The sequence below is a fragment of the Lissotriton helveticus genome, chromosome 5_1 (genome assembly GCF_964261635.1).
Source record: "Lissotriton helveticus chromosome 5_1, aLisHel1.1, whole genome shotgun sequence".
NCBI lineage: Eukaryota > Metazoa > Chordata > Amphibia > Caudata > Salamandridae > Lissotriton > Lissotriton helveticus.
In genome coordinates, this window is record NC_136065.1 from 1,855,271,919 (window position 1) to 1,855,287,540 (window position 15,622).

The window sequence follows — 15,622 nt, forward strand, 5'->3', positions numbered from 1 at the left end:
GGTAAGATTCAGTTAAATGTGCGATTTCTGATATAAACAAGCATTTGCAATGCAATAGGTCTTGCATTTATGAGAGTTCGAGCTATTAGCATTGTAAATGACAATGCCAATAGCTTAAACTCTCGCAAATGTGACATATTGCATTAAAAGTGCTATTTTTGGAAAAGCGACCTATGCCGCGATTTCACGTTAATGGTGGCCATGCCCCTTTCTTTAGGCCCGCTCGTCTAAAGTAAGGGGAGCAGCTGCCATTAAAGTGAAAGCGCAGTACGCGGCACTTTTACAAAAAAAGCATCAGTTTGTCAAGTTGACAAACAAATTCTTTATTTGTAAAAGTGCCCCATGCCATGGTTTCACTTTAATAGTGGCTGTGCACCATTCTTTAGACGAGCCGTGTCTAAAGAAAGGTCTACATTAAAGTGAAAGCTTCATATGGGGCTCTTGTAAACTAAACTCAACAAATAGTAAGAAAAAAAACATGTGGCCGTGTTGGGGCCGCAATCAACAAACTAAATGCATGGCCACCACTGTATCAGCGTGGCGTGCCTGTCCTATCATGTCTATCGATCATGAACTCCGAGTCCGCCAGATACCTTTTGCTCCAACCTGCACGCTTCAGGAAAAAAAGAAAGTATAATCGTGCCTTCTCTAGGGCTGCCCCAAGAATATGGAACTCACTCCCACCCGCCATCAGAAGAAAACCGTTTCTAGCTCACTTCAAAAAAGAGGCCAAACCTTTCCTAATGGGCAAATCCTCTCCTAATGCTCACGTTACAACCACCTCTGTAACCTGGTTTTGCCTATTGTTACGGCATTATCCCAGGGCCTTCTCTCCTTATGATACCCAGCCGGCACTTCCGAACAAACCCCCCCAGGTGTATCGATTTGATCCTACCCCAAAATGTATCCGGATATTATGATTGATTGTTCTACCATATGCTGTATCCACCTGTCCCTATCCCTATGACTTTTTTCCCCCCTATGTCCTTGTATCCTAACTGTTAATACTGAAAAGCGCTCTGATACCCTCAAGGGTCTGGTTTGCGCTCTGTAAAACACTAAATAAATAAAATAATAAACCCTGGGGTAATTGTGTCCACCAACTCGGGCCGGACGACTCCCATGCCCAGGTTTCAGTTACAATTACCCAATCTGGATTCAACAAACTCAACTTTGCATTTGAACCAGGATCTGGCATTGACTTGATCTTCACAGGAACTGTGTCTTCCACAGGTTGATAGCTCATAGAGTTACTGAGGAGAGCAGTGGACACAGGAGGTAGCCTTAAATCCACACAAGGGGCAGTTGCTACTACCGTTATAATAGAGTTCTTTGAAACCAATAGAGGGGAGACATTGCAGAGGCTTACCACAATTTTGCCAACTGAGAAGCTGTTTTCTCGAATAGGATAGCTTGAGAGCCTTTCTTGGGGCAAAATGGCCAGAGGTCCTGCGCAAGGCGCAGTCCTGACACGGATGGCACAGACAGGCTTGCCTTTGGTTTATGGGCTTATGTAGGCATCTCTTTAAGAGGAGAGAAGGAGTCTAGTCTGTTGACTTCCTAGAAGGCGTTGAGAAAAGTCAACCAGAAGTGGGGCAGCCACTCGATTTCCTCCGCCACAATCGGCTATTAAGGAGCCATGGCGAAGCAGGGAATGATTGTGTCAGGAGTTACACCCTCCTAATATTTCAAATATTTGAAATGCGGCACAAACAAATCAGAACCAACACAAAACAACGTTTTTTAAAGTAATAAAAGCTCATTATGAGCAGCCTATCGTGAGAAGTAACCACTGCATGTCCATGCACTCATGAGCTTATGTAGGCGTCTCCCCAAGAGGAGAGCTAGAGTCTAGTCAACTGACTTCCTCGAAGGGGTCGAGAGAAGTCAACCGGAAGTGGGGCGCCACTCGATTCCGTCCACTACATTCGGCTATTCACGGGCCGTGGAGGACCAGGGAATGAGAGTGTCAGAGAGTTACAGCCTCCTAATATTTAAACATTTTAAATGTAGTGCAAAATTCAGAACCAACACAAAACACAAAGTTTGAAAAGTAATAGGAGCTCAGAAAAAGCAGCCTAACATGAGAACTAACCACTTAGCAACCAGTTCCATGCCACTCTATTCATTCAATTTCTATATGATCACTCATTAACTACCAGCCATCGGAACTCACCCAACATCGAGGACATTCCCTTGTTTTCATACGAATTGTAAACTTGAACTTTTGCTCTAAACCAATCATGACTGCATCTGCATCCATCACCACCTTCTTCATATGCAATTTACTTTTTCATCCACTAATCCTTCCATTACAATATTACCTTGCTCCAGAAGGAGCACTACCCTGATGTTCTCCATGAATGTTTACCCCATCTTTGTACTATCCTAACGCGGATCCTACACACCACTTTTTTTATGCCTTCAGTGACAATATCAAGGACATGATCCTTCATCTTACACTATCCCCAAAATGCTTTCACTCCTATCAAATCCAGCCCCAAACCCTGAAGCCTACAAGCATCCTCTTGATATTCTGTGTAATGCCAAAACGTCCTATTTCCAGACCCTCATCCCCTCCCTTCAAACCCACCCCAACATCTAACGAGGGCTCAGCTCCTTCGGCTTGCCACAAATGCCATAAATCAATATTCCTCTCGCTGACATTATTCTCTTCCCCCAGACTCGTTATACTTTTCTCCATCAGTCAGAAACATAATACCTCCATCTCAAACATTGCAACAGTAGCACAACTTCGAATGCTCAACATACGCAAGATTTGAAAACTATTACCTTTTACCGTTACCCAAACACTCCTACACTCCCTCATGTTTGGCTGCCCAGCCTCCCGAACTAGTCCTGCTCTGCTTGGTAAAGCCATCAACTTTGTTTCCCGTACTCTCTTCACTCTTTAGCACACTCCTACCTCCACATACCATCAGCAGATTAGACGGTGCCAGAATTAGAGCCATCTGTAAATTACTCATACTGATGCTCAAATCAACCAACAACCTTGCTCTTGACCTCTATGACACACTGTATCACCTCAACCAGTAGCCTCAGATCCGCCAACCAAAACTTACTGGGGCTTATTTACAAGCCTCTTGCGCCACATTTGCGTCACTTTTTCCATTTTAAAAATGACGCAAAAGTGGCGCAAGGGGCTTGTAAATCTGCAGCACTATCTTTATCTAGACCACCATGTGCCTCCTTCAGGTTTAGGGCTTCTGCCTCCTGGGACACTTTCACTGGAATACCACCTGGCTGTCCCTAATGGACTTCAAAGTTGCACTGAAATGCCATCTGTTGAGCAATGAATAAATAAATCAAAATGACTTGTCTACATGTACACTTTATATACCGAGAATGCAATAACTCTAATATGATTACCTGTGAAGTGAGCAGCTTGCCACCGCAGCAGATATCATAGAGCCTGGAGCTGAGTTATAGCAGGCATCAGAAGGAATGACGCCGCAATGCAGTTGATAGGAAGCAGGCCGCAATACCTGTATACCAATAACCAATACTAGCGGATGTAACCCACTGTGGCGCAATGCACTGTTGACTGCCCTCATAGAGTCTTTATTCATAAGGATGCAACTACATTTAGATGGAAAAAGAGCTGCTGATTCTTTACTGAGGGCCTCCCACCCAATCCTATGGAATACGTGTCCTCCAAACTCATAATCCATAATTTTGTCCCAATTCATCTGGAAAACAGATTCGAACATACAAAAAGGAGACACCATACTATGCCAGGCTATATCAAACAGAAAATGGACTAAATCAAATAGACACAATATTACATGAGCTTCGATAATGTATGAAGAGATAGATTACAGAGTATGCCTTCTTGACTAATGCCACATTAGAATTAGACCTGGCCAAATAATAAATCATGCTAGCATAATTCGCATAATATCTGGAAGTTTGCATTGCACTTGTTACTCAAAATTCATGAAATTACTCCATTATGCCACTTCACATCATTACTGCAAGTGGCACACAATTACAAGTAGCAGCATAATGTTTTAATTTCAGCAAAATGTACCGCTAGCATGAGAATAACAGAACACAAGCAGGTTTCACAGTGGCGGCTGCCAGCTATGGTTCAAACCACGCTGCCAGTGTCATAGTGCTTGAGTGGAGAGGGACGTACAGGGCAGGAGGAAAAGAAAAAAGAAAAATAAATCACTCACCTGGCGTGCTCGTCCTCGTTCCTCTTAATCTTCTTCTCCACTCCAGCAAGGGCCCTGCCAACTCCCTTAACCATTCCTAGTGCTGCTCTCACGCTGTGCGAGCAGCACCAGTATTGGTTGGAGCCGGCTGGCTAGACGCTCGTTCTGGCCCTGGAGCCCTGTGCTTGGTCACCACCCAGCTGTGTAAGAGAGCTGGATAGAGAGCTTCAAAGTATGTATGCAACTATGGCCAGCGCAAGACAGCCGGACAAAGTGACATGCGCACTCTGGAGCATCCAGTCAGCCACTGCTCCTATCCTCTGCTGCCAATCCGCAACAGAGGACCCGCCCTGTATTTCTCTGGGGTCAGGAAAGGCTGGCTGTTGCAGTGCGCTAAGTTTGCACGTCGGAAAGATAAAATGCCAATGAAATGTTTTCATTGCCATTTTATTTTCCGTGTTAGGCTCCCCCGCCCAAGTGAAGAAACGCCGCTGAGGTTTCATGTGTGGTGATTTTTTGGTAGTATTTTTTACAGCAAAATGTTTCCTCGCAATAAAAAATAGTAACAAGAACGCATTTCCCTCTAAAGCTTAGTGTAAAATGATAGATATGCATTTGGCATAATTCTTTGTAATTTTGCGTGATTTTGTCGAAATGTGTAAATTTGCTGACATTTTGTCAAATTACGCGAAAGCAATTTAGTCAAATTCCTCATTCCCCTAATTAGAATATAGTAAAGGCGATAGTTAAGAAAAGGTTCATTTTTAAAATAGAAATACATCTGAATAAATGTTTATGCCCTTAGTTTCTGTTTATTGAGTGAGTGTTCTGTCAGCATTTAACCTGACTAAATATTACTCCATACACTTTCTGTAATCTATGCACTGTGGAAAATTAGTACGGTTTGGTAAACATTATCTGCGCCATCTTGCCTTTTCCCCTGATGCCACACTTTTTGTCGTGCGCACCCGCCATTTTAGGTGCCTCGATCAGAACCACCCTCTGCACGCCGCTGGCCCCCAGCACAGCCCTTCGCCCTCACAAACCCCCCCCCCCCCCCCGCTCTCGCATGCCTTGGGTCATAAACCCCTCTTCAGCGCAGCTCTGCCTCAGAACCCCATCCTGTTCCCAGCGCAACACCTCCCTTCATTCCTTTCATGGTCCCAGGCCCTTTGATACAAACCCCCTTTCCTGTGTGCCCGTTTGTCTTCCTCGTTCCCAGGCCGCCACCTAGCTCTGCGGATACTGTTTATTGCCCCCCCCCCCGTACAGTAGGAAGCTTCCCCCAATTAAAGGACCCTCGAATTGATCAAAGCCCCCACCCTATGATATCCGATCAACCCCACACATTCCGTGAATCGGCGGAATGTCCAGCTGCGCGATAATCATCACCTATTGTGACCGGGGTAGGGACTTCAACTGTAAATGCGTGTGGGAACGGGCCTGAAGGGGAGATTCCGAGGATGTCCTTTCATACTTCAAAGCATTACAAGAATGTGTTACCTGCAATAAAATTCATAAACTGTGTATAAGAGGCCAAGCCTCAGAGATGCGGTTAGAGCACCTCGTGACGATACTGGCTGTCCGAACTGATGTGTTCTCCTCCGGAGAGAATAAACCTTGTTTCCTGCCTTCCAGTCTCCAGCGCCTGCCTCTTCATTGATTAAGATTTTGTGGGTTAAAGAGGCGATACCGCCGGGCAAATATTGATTGTCCCTGACCCTGTTTTTACAATTGGCGTCCCAAGCGTGGGGCCCATCAGCGACACGTAGATCCAGTGGGAGAGGTCCTGACGACAGAGTGAACGACTGCAACGATCGGGAGAGCTCTTGCCCAATAGACCCTCGTCTGGCAGCCGATCATCCGAACTTCACTGGTTCCGAACAGACCTCTCTCGAGTGATCTACGGTCCTGACTGGGAACCATCAGGAGTGCCGCGAGGAATACGAGGAAAAGAGGACGATCGGGCGCTGGATTCGGAAGATAAGAAACTGTCCATACGGTCCGGGTAAGGTCGTGCAAACACGACGAATTGCGAAATGATTGTTTAATGGTTCGGAAAATACTAGTATTACTCTTTGTTGACTTATTTGGAGATTCACTGTCTGCAAACGGAGAAACAACAGGCTCTTTCTCTTTGCAAACAGTGAAGGATAGGTAACGCAGCCAGCGTGTCTATCTTTCTCCCCCACTGATTGGTTATTTGTTCACGGATTGTTTTCGGGAGATTTCCCTCTCCCTCACTGATTAAATTGTTTTTTTCCCCGAACTACTGTTCGCGGATTGTTTTCTGGAGATTCTCTGTCTACAAACAGGAAAGAACAGGTTCCTCTTTGCAGATAGTGAAAGGGTAGAGGACGCAGACCTTTTGCGGGCCTACTTATTCTCCCCACTGGTTGTTTATTGACTATTTGATATTGGTTCATGAGGTATTCACTGCCTGCAAACAACGTAGAATAGAAATATTCTGTCTAGTCTTTACACGCAGTGATAAGATAGGCAGTGCTGACTTTTTGTCCTCGTTGTGAGCTGTCATGTCTGTCTTCTCCCCACTGATTGGTAGTTGGTTCAGCCCGGACCGTTTATTAGAGGTGGACCATCTAGCTCCGCTGGAAGGCACCCCTAATAAAGACATGTTAACAAAATATGGATTAGTTACCATAGCCTATAGTAAGCTGTGGCACAAGTGTACCAAAGAAAATCAAGAGAAACAGTGGCCACTGATAGGATCCTTCGATCTTGATAAAATAGAAACGTTAGAAATAGCCCTTTGTAGTAATAAGACAACGCCTATTATGCTCGACAGTCTCGGTATGTGGCGCAAAGAAGCAATACAACGAAAGAAAAGAGACAAAGTCAGAGTAGGTAAAGGAATATATCGACAGGACAACCCCAAGACACAACGACCCGAAAGTAATCTCCCGACACTACGCACAGAACGACCAGACTTAGGGCAAAACCAATGTGCTTTTTGTAAATGTTCCGGGCACTGGAAAGCCCAATGCCCGACTCTACTGAACAAGGGTAGGAGCAGAGGGCCGACAGGAATAACAGGCCGGCAGAAAGGGAAAAGGCGCGAGACAAAGATGAATCAGACTGACATGGACAGGCCAGATAGAACCACCACGTTTGATTATGCCCGATGGCACAGATTTCGCCAGACCAATTTCAGCGACATGTTTGAGTCTTCATAGATCGAACAACACTAAGACGGGAAACCCAGTCTAGCTCTAAATTACCCGGTGACGAACCCCGTACTACCGCTACTGTTCCCTAACAAAAAAAAAAAAAAAAAGGCCACCCCTTTCGGATAACTTACAGAAACAATACACAGAGTAGTCTCGGACAGATTAGTATACATTCCATTAATGAACTCAAACTTCGAGTGCAATAGGACTGATTACTCTCTGCTGCCCCCCCCACTCTGTAAAAGAAAGGAGCAATTACAGGCCTGCATAGACAACCCCCCCATTACCCAGACATGCCTGTCCAAACAAAATACCTACCCCCACTCCGGAAGTTCCCGAAATGCCGCAGGTCACCGGTCACGCCCATCCGGAAGGTGAAACACACAGCACGTGTGGGGCGGGGCCTGCTGACAACCATCGATCGAATCGCCAGTGGGATGTCCAGGAGGCACCACGGGCCCGGCATGAAATGGCTGTCCCATCCTCTTCTTCGTGGGGTGGGCTGGGAGGAAGAGGCGACGCGAACGAGCCTCTCCCACCTCCTCGGATAGGAGGTTTCCCAGCCCCCGGCCCGGCACCGAAATCCTCCAGCCGGGCGGTGCCCATACTTGCGCAGCACCGAACATGCAGCGGTGCCCATACTTGCGCAGCACCGAACATACAACAGCGGCGCCCATACTTGCGCAGCACCGAACATGCAACGGTGCCCATACTTGCGCAGCACCGGACATGCAACAGCGGCCATACTTGCGCAGCACAAGACATACGATGGCCCTCAAGAGTACTTGTGGAGCACAGGATGTGGAGTGGCCATCATGTATGCCCGTGAGAAGGGGCGGCGTGGGGTGCACTGGGAGAGGGAGACGGCGCAAACGAGTCTCCCTCACCCCCCAGGTGGGAGCACCACAGCTGCACCCTAGCCGAAGGTCCTGCTCCTACGGCACGGTGTTCCATTTCTTTCACCCCAAAGGGCCTCTTCCACTCTTGCAGACTCGACGAAGGGCGGCTGCTGCAGGGCCTCAAAATGGCGTCTGGGCCCCCTGGAAGGCGGGTCTAGGCCACTAAAGTAACTCTGACCAGCAGTGTAACCCGGACGCTTGCCCACCGGGGCACGAGCCCCCACCTCCGACAGCATCCCCACAGCCTTGAAGATTCTACAAAAGTCCCAGGAGCCCTCGGCCCCTGCCGGCTTCCGGTGAGGAACAACTGCCTTGGTCGCTAACGAAATAACCACGACGTAGCCACCCCTTCTGTTAGCATGAATTTTTGAACTGCCGAAAGGGACTCTGGTCCAACCGCCGGTTGTAGGAAAAAAATGTTTTCCCTGATGCTACTTCCGGACTAACCCGGCCCCGCCCAAAATGGCGCCGGTATCAATGAGAACTTACGAACACCTCGTGGTGTTTTTAGCTAAAAAGACTCGATGTTCTGAGATATATATATGATCCTTTGTACACTTGACGAAAACGAGGGAGGGTTCACTCGACGAACATGTAAAAGGACCCCGTGAAAAATGTTGTTTTCAATGTACGATTTATTATGATATTGTCGTAGCCGATACATAACCTCGCTTGTGACACACGCCCACGGTATGCATATAGGAAATTTGATTACAACTAGCCTGACTGTGCTTCCAATTATGAAATGAATGCTCCTTGATCCTTCACCTATCGATAGACCTTTTTAGTTTCCTGCAAATGACTAAATAAACCCTTTTTAATGTTTTCAATGCTGCAAAATACCCCCCTTACTGTACGTGCTTCAGCCATCGCCGTGTCCGGCCAAATACGATTACACTCTCATATCTACATGCTGAACGATTGTGCAAATAAAGGTTTTCCAAACTATGAACAGGTATTGCATTTTTTTTAAGAAATGTGGGATCAGCGGGAGAGTTTTTTGTGCACCCTGCTTTGTTCTCTTTTTTTAAGGTTATTAGAAGATGGTTGCTCTGCCCCAGATGGAGGATCGAATCTAAGACATGATACTCTGCCTCCAAGTATGCGACTGGCTCAGGAACTAACGCATGGAGAAGGACCTCGACTTCTGAGGACGGGTAAAGTGAAGCGGTGCAGATGATAGAATGTTATAAAGGTACGGCACTCAAAGGTACTAGGGAACAGAGTTGGCCGAAGAGCTGATATGCCTTAGAACATCACAGCGTTGAAAAAGATTTAAGGACCCCGACAGCTAGATACATCTACCAACTAGATACCTCGCACTAAGTGCCTCTGATATTTTTAACGTTTCCCTACACACGGCCTATAAGGACACACTGCCCCCCCCCCCCCTGGCTTCAGAAGCCAAGACCCCAGGGATTCTTGGACTACGGGAACCTGTTGTACCTGGGGGCTCCAGAAAAAAGCATGGCACGCCTGCAAGTGCTGCAGAATGCGGCAGCACGTCTGATCCTCAGGCTGCCCAGAAGGGCGCCTTCTAAGGCGGCCCTCCAGAAGTTACACTGGCTCCCTGTGAGGAGAAGAGTGGAATACAAAGCCCTCTGCACCTGTCACCGAATTTTGAATGGTAGGGCACCCGACCCGCTGATTAAATTGATAGAAGTGTATCAACCTGCACGAGCACTCAGATCCGCAGGGGGCGGTCTTCTGAGGATCCCCAGAGTTAAGAGAGCCCGCATGGGAGGTAGGTCCTTTAGATGCCTAGCGGCAAATAATTGGAATAAACTACCAGCGGACCTGCGCCTGGAACCGGAGGAAACGAGGTTCCGAGCGAAACTAAAAACATTCCTTTATACCAAATAAAGCTCATGTCTGCTCAGTTGTTGTGTCCCCTGCACGATGCCTCTCCCACTTTTTAGCGCGTGGACACGCCGGTGTGCGTAACGCAGCGCTTTATAAATGTCCCTAATAATAATAATAATAATAATTCTATCCCGAGGAGATAAGACGAGTATGTGGTAAGTAAAGGACTTTCGTGCCCATGCATTTGATATGCTCGAATGTTGTCCCCCTCCTTTCCCCTCTTTTCCTCCCTCTACAGGTTACATTGGAATCACGACTGAGGTATGGTGAAGATCTGAAGCCTCGCCATGCCTGAAACATGAAGTGGACTAACGCTGCAAGGTGGCACCTAAACACGCCCACAAACTGCTCTTGTAACAAAAGAGCCAATAAGTTGTATGATATGATGAAACACGATCACCCCTAATCCGTGTTGCGTGAATGGGCACATGTCACGTATGTCTGAAACTATGAGAGAATGTTTTTGAGTGACTGAAGCGTTGACTTAACTGGTCAAAGGACCGAGAGTGCGAGAAGTGCGACACAACGGTGCCTTTTTACTCTATGCATGTCCCCTGTACCCGGCCTAATGCTCGTCCGTCCCAAACTGCATGCTTTCAAAATTCTAACACAGACCCGTAATGTCTCATGTTGTGTAATGCGCTGAATAGCCTATCTTAATACACGGCCACTCCCTATGTCGCACGTGTACTATTTAGCCTATTGTTGCACATCTCTCTCTCTCTCTCTCTCTCTCAGCTCTGCTCTCTCTCTCTCTCTCTCTCTCTCTCTCTCTCTCTCTCTCTCTCTCTCTCTCCCTCTCCTCCACCCTCTCACTCTCCTGAACGACTAGCACCTAATTGGCAAAACCGCCACCCCTGGTGCACCACCCAATTGGCTCCAGCTACCGCAAGTATTTGCGAAAAATTTGTCTTAAATAAAAATCACCTTGATGCCGTGTCACTACCTCTCCTTTCTACTAAATATTGATGAAACTTAGAATTGGCCAAAAAGGAAAGGACAGGTAAGACGACTGAGGGTCCCTAATCTGACCCGTAATAAGGGAACTACATGTCAGTGGCTTCTATGATAAACAAAAATGCCTCAGATAACGCGACCTTCCCCGTCCCGAATTGTCTCAATACCCAGACAGTAAAAGTGACCGAAACATCCCCATCTTCCCAGAACGCCCTCGGTTTTGTATCAGCTGCCCCGGACGAGAGTTTTTAAAATGTCCCTCACCCCCGGTTGTAAGAGATGGGTCGTCTTACGACTAACACAGGCCAGCCGTTGTTCCTAGAAATGATTTGTTGATGAGCAAGCTACAGAGTTTAGAATTCGAGAAATGTCACTGAACGCTTACCAACTGAACTGTGGCCTTCTGCTAGATAACGCCCTCTTGACACAAAGCAAGACGATAGTCCCTCACCACAGTTTGCTATGTTCCTAGTTGTTTTCCATAAGACCTCGGGTTTTTTAATGAAGTAGTCAGGTTGTAAGAGACCATGTAGGAATTAGAATGATGTTTGCAAAGTTAAGATTAGACCAAAACGAAGAAAATTGTTGCAATAAACCCTGTTAGAAGTAAAATGTTTAGCCGAAAGGTAGGATGCATTGATCGAATGGAAAATTGTTTAGCCTATGTTCGTTCCTCATTAAGATACCTATCAGACCATGGTGATAGCACGTTGCACTTTTTTCGTAAAATATAAAGCCCTGGAGAACGGTATAGCTTCGTAAGGCTCGTACTAGGAAAGTGGGTCTCTGCCAGAAGAACTGATGTGACTGTAATAAACAAAATGCAATGAATAGGTACCAGATCTCGTACCACGACAATGAATGTAACACCAACAAACACCACAGAAATAGTTACGAAAGAAAGTTATAGGAAATCCAGCAAGCCCATCATCAATTATTTATATGTTGGTTGTGAACCCCAATGTAACGGATGTTTCTCATTTGCTTGGAGCTGGGAGAGAAATAGACTTATGTGATTACCTTCCTCTGCCAATTCTCTAAAGACTGTCTTTTCAAACTCATTTAAGGGTACCACTGTCGGTGGAGAGAGAGACCGGATGTGGGAGCACGCGGCCTGACTACAGATCGTGGAACATCTGCGACATTGGCCAAGGCGAGACCGCGACAGTAAGGATTTGCAGGACGAGGCACTGTTTCCGACAAAATGAGAGGAAAGGGCTGACCTGATGCCCCTGCTCGACGATCAACATGTGCCGAAAAGTCCCCGCTCTCTGAACTCGGTCATGGGCCCGCCTACCAAAATTTTCCGTCCCCCTGGTCTGTTCCCGATCTGGCCCTGCTCCATCCCTTTTTCTCCGACCTACCCTAAGGACTACTCACACACACACACTTCTTCCACCTGAACTTTTTGACAATCGACTCAAAAGGACACAGGGCGAAAAGGACCTTTTAGACCAGGAAAGCGAGGAAAAGGTCATGCCCTGCAACGCGGGACCTAGAATAGAGCTGGACACATAGCTCCACCGCCGGTGCTCCACCGTGCCAACAGAAAACGACAAAGAATGCTGAGAACTCACTAATAATGGTCCATGACAATAGGACCTCCCCTTCGAACAATGACACCCCTGATTATTGTTTTTTCCTACGTCTCATTTCTCTCCCAGCCACCATTGTATTGATTATGCTCCAACCAAATATGAACAGAACTTACATATGTAATAACCTATCAGTTCACATTCCGAATGACTATAAGCATCTGTGAAATGTACTCAATGCCCTCACTACAGAATCGTTTTTGTCCGATATTGCATTACTATGACTTTCCTGCAAACGAGTTTATCGATAGACCCGCCTCCTAAGACGAAAGATTTTAAATGTAATGTTTATAGCTCCTCCACCTAGGTTCCTACTTCTTTACTTATGACCGCCACAGTAGACATGGATAGGAAATAGGCCAGCAAGATGTCTTGGATATGTTAAAGGGAGGACTGTGGAAAATTAGTACGGTTTGGTAAACATTATCTGCGCCATCTTGCCTTTTCCCCTGATGCCACACTTTTTGTCGTGCGCACCCGCCATTTTAGGTGCCTCGATCAGAACCACCCTCTGCACGCCGCTGGCCCCCAGCACAGCCCTTCGCCCTGACAAACCGTCCCCCCCCCCCTCGCTCTCGCATGCCTTGGGTCATAAACCCCTCTTCAGCGCAGCTCTGCCTCAGTACCCCATCCTGTTCCCAGCGCAACACCTCCCTTCATTCCTTTCATGGTCCCAGGCCCTTTGATACAAACCCCCTTTCCTGTGTGCCCGTTTGTCTTCCTCGTTCCCAGGCCGCCACCTAGCTCTGCGGATACTGTTTATTGCCCCCCCCCCCCATACAGTAGGAAGCTTCCCCCAATTAAAGGACCCTCGAATTGATCAAAGCCCCCACCCTATGATATCCGATCAACCCCACACATTCCGTGAATCGGCGGAATGTCCAGCTGCGCGATAATCATCACCTATTGTGACCGGGGTAGGGACTTCAACTGTAAATGCGTGTGGGAACGGGCCTGAAGGGGAGATTCCGAGGATGTCCTTTCATACTTCAAAGCATTACAAGAATGTGTTACCTGCAATAAAATTCATAAACTGTGTATAAGAGGCCAAGCCTCAGAGATGCGGTTAGAGCACCTCGTGACGATACTGGCTGTCCGAACTGATGTGTTCTCCTCCGGAGAGAATAAACCTTGTTTCCTGCCTTCCAGTCTCCAGCGCCTGCCTCTTCATTGATTAAGATTTTGAGGGTTAAAGAGGCGATACCGCCGGGCAAATATTGATTGTCCCTGACCCTGTTTTTACAGCACTGCACAGAAACCAATCCATGACTGAAAACATGCCTAATGCACGACCCCTACAGAAAGAAGGACAAAACTTATTTAAAATATTATCCACACAAACCTATCCAATATTGGTAAAAAAACGTAAAACAGTGAACACTCATCAAACACGCTGAAACACTCATTGCTAACCTCAACGGTTGCACAACAAAGGGACTTTGAAAACAGATCTCTGTTCTTCTCCCAAGACTCCTTGGTATGGCTAGAAGGTAGAGAAGAACACCAGCATCCCACATGGACAAAATCTGACGACCTCAGCATCAACCCAGCTCAAGGCTGTACTCTCCATCTTAATGTACACGATTTGTAAAAACATGATCAAATCCACAGGCACTAACCACAACTCGCATAAGATGGAACCTCCCGCACCCCAGGCATGACACTGTTTCTTTCCATGTTTGAAATTCTATCACCTCTACGTCCATACCACCAGGGATCCACGCTGAGCTTCTGCTTCCCAACCATCTACACACTAATTGTTGTAGATCGCCCAGCCACCGTTTAGGGTTTTGTCCATGCCATAATTTACGAGTAACTATGGGGCATATTAGCAAGGACCTTGTTAAAATTATCGCCGTTTTAGCGGCAGGAAATTGCCGCTAAAACGGCAATAATGGGCTTGCTAATATGCGTTATAGAATTTCAATAGAAGCCCAGGTTTGATGTCCTGCACATCTAACCTGGGCTTCTATTGGAATTCTATAACGCATATTAGCAAGCCCATTATGGCCGTTTTAGCGGCAGTTTCCTGCTGCTAAAATGGCGATAATTTTAACGAGGTTCTTGCTAATATGCCCCTATGTGTTCCTGTCTTTCACTGAAACTATTACTTCAATGACCAATACCATGTATATTTCTATAGTTTATCTCTCGTATCATAACTACCTTTGATTATTCTTGTACAGCTCTCTGACACCCAAGGGTCTTGTAAAAAACTCTATAAGAAAATAAATAAATAAGCACCCTGTAGTTGGGGCAGATTCTACCACTTTTACTATATCTCGTCCTGCTTTGCCTATACTATACTTACATAATACTCCTCCGTCAGATAGTGGGTCCCTTGACTCCGCACCTTCTATTGCCCCCACATGCCTTAATTCATCCAAAACCCCATGTACAAACCAGCCTGTGGAAAGAAAGAGGAAACCAGTGACGGTTACTAGAGGGGCTACTGCAGCATTTGTAACTAAACAACAATCGCTGAGAGTTCGCTTTCACACTGGCCACCACCCCACTGCGAGTCCCAGGTATCCCAAACAGAGGGACCCCCTTACACCAAACAGTGAGGTGCTATGATCTCCCTACTCAACTTGATTTTTACCAAACACTTAATCCAATTAAGCGGCTGGAGTCAATTGAGAGATCCCTATCCGTTCATTGTGATATAAATAAAGCATCTAATAGCAGGTCTACTGCATGTCCTAACCTGACACCAACTCATACAGACTCTTTTCAAAGAAGGTTGGACTGTTGACCTGACATAATGCACAAGCCACAGAGGGGGCTTACTCATGTTAACGATAACGAACCCCTTCCCAGAAGAAATTTGGCATTGCGACCTGTTGACCTAAGTACCATCAAGCCAGCAGAAGAAACAGCGTCCACGAGATTCAACTGTACCAGTCCCCTAAGAGGAGCTGAGCAAGTGACTGCCCCACCAA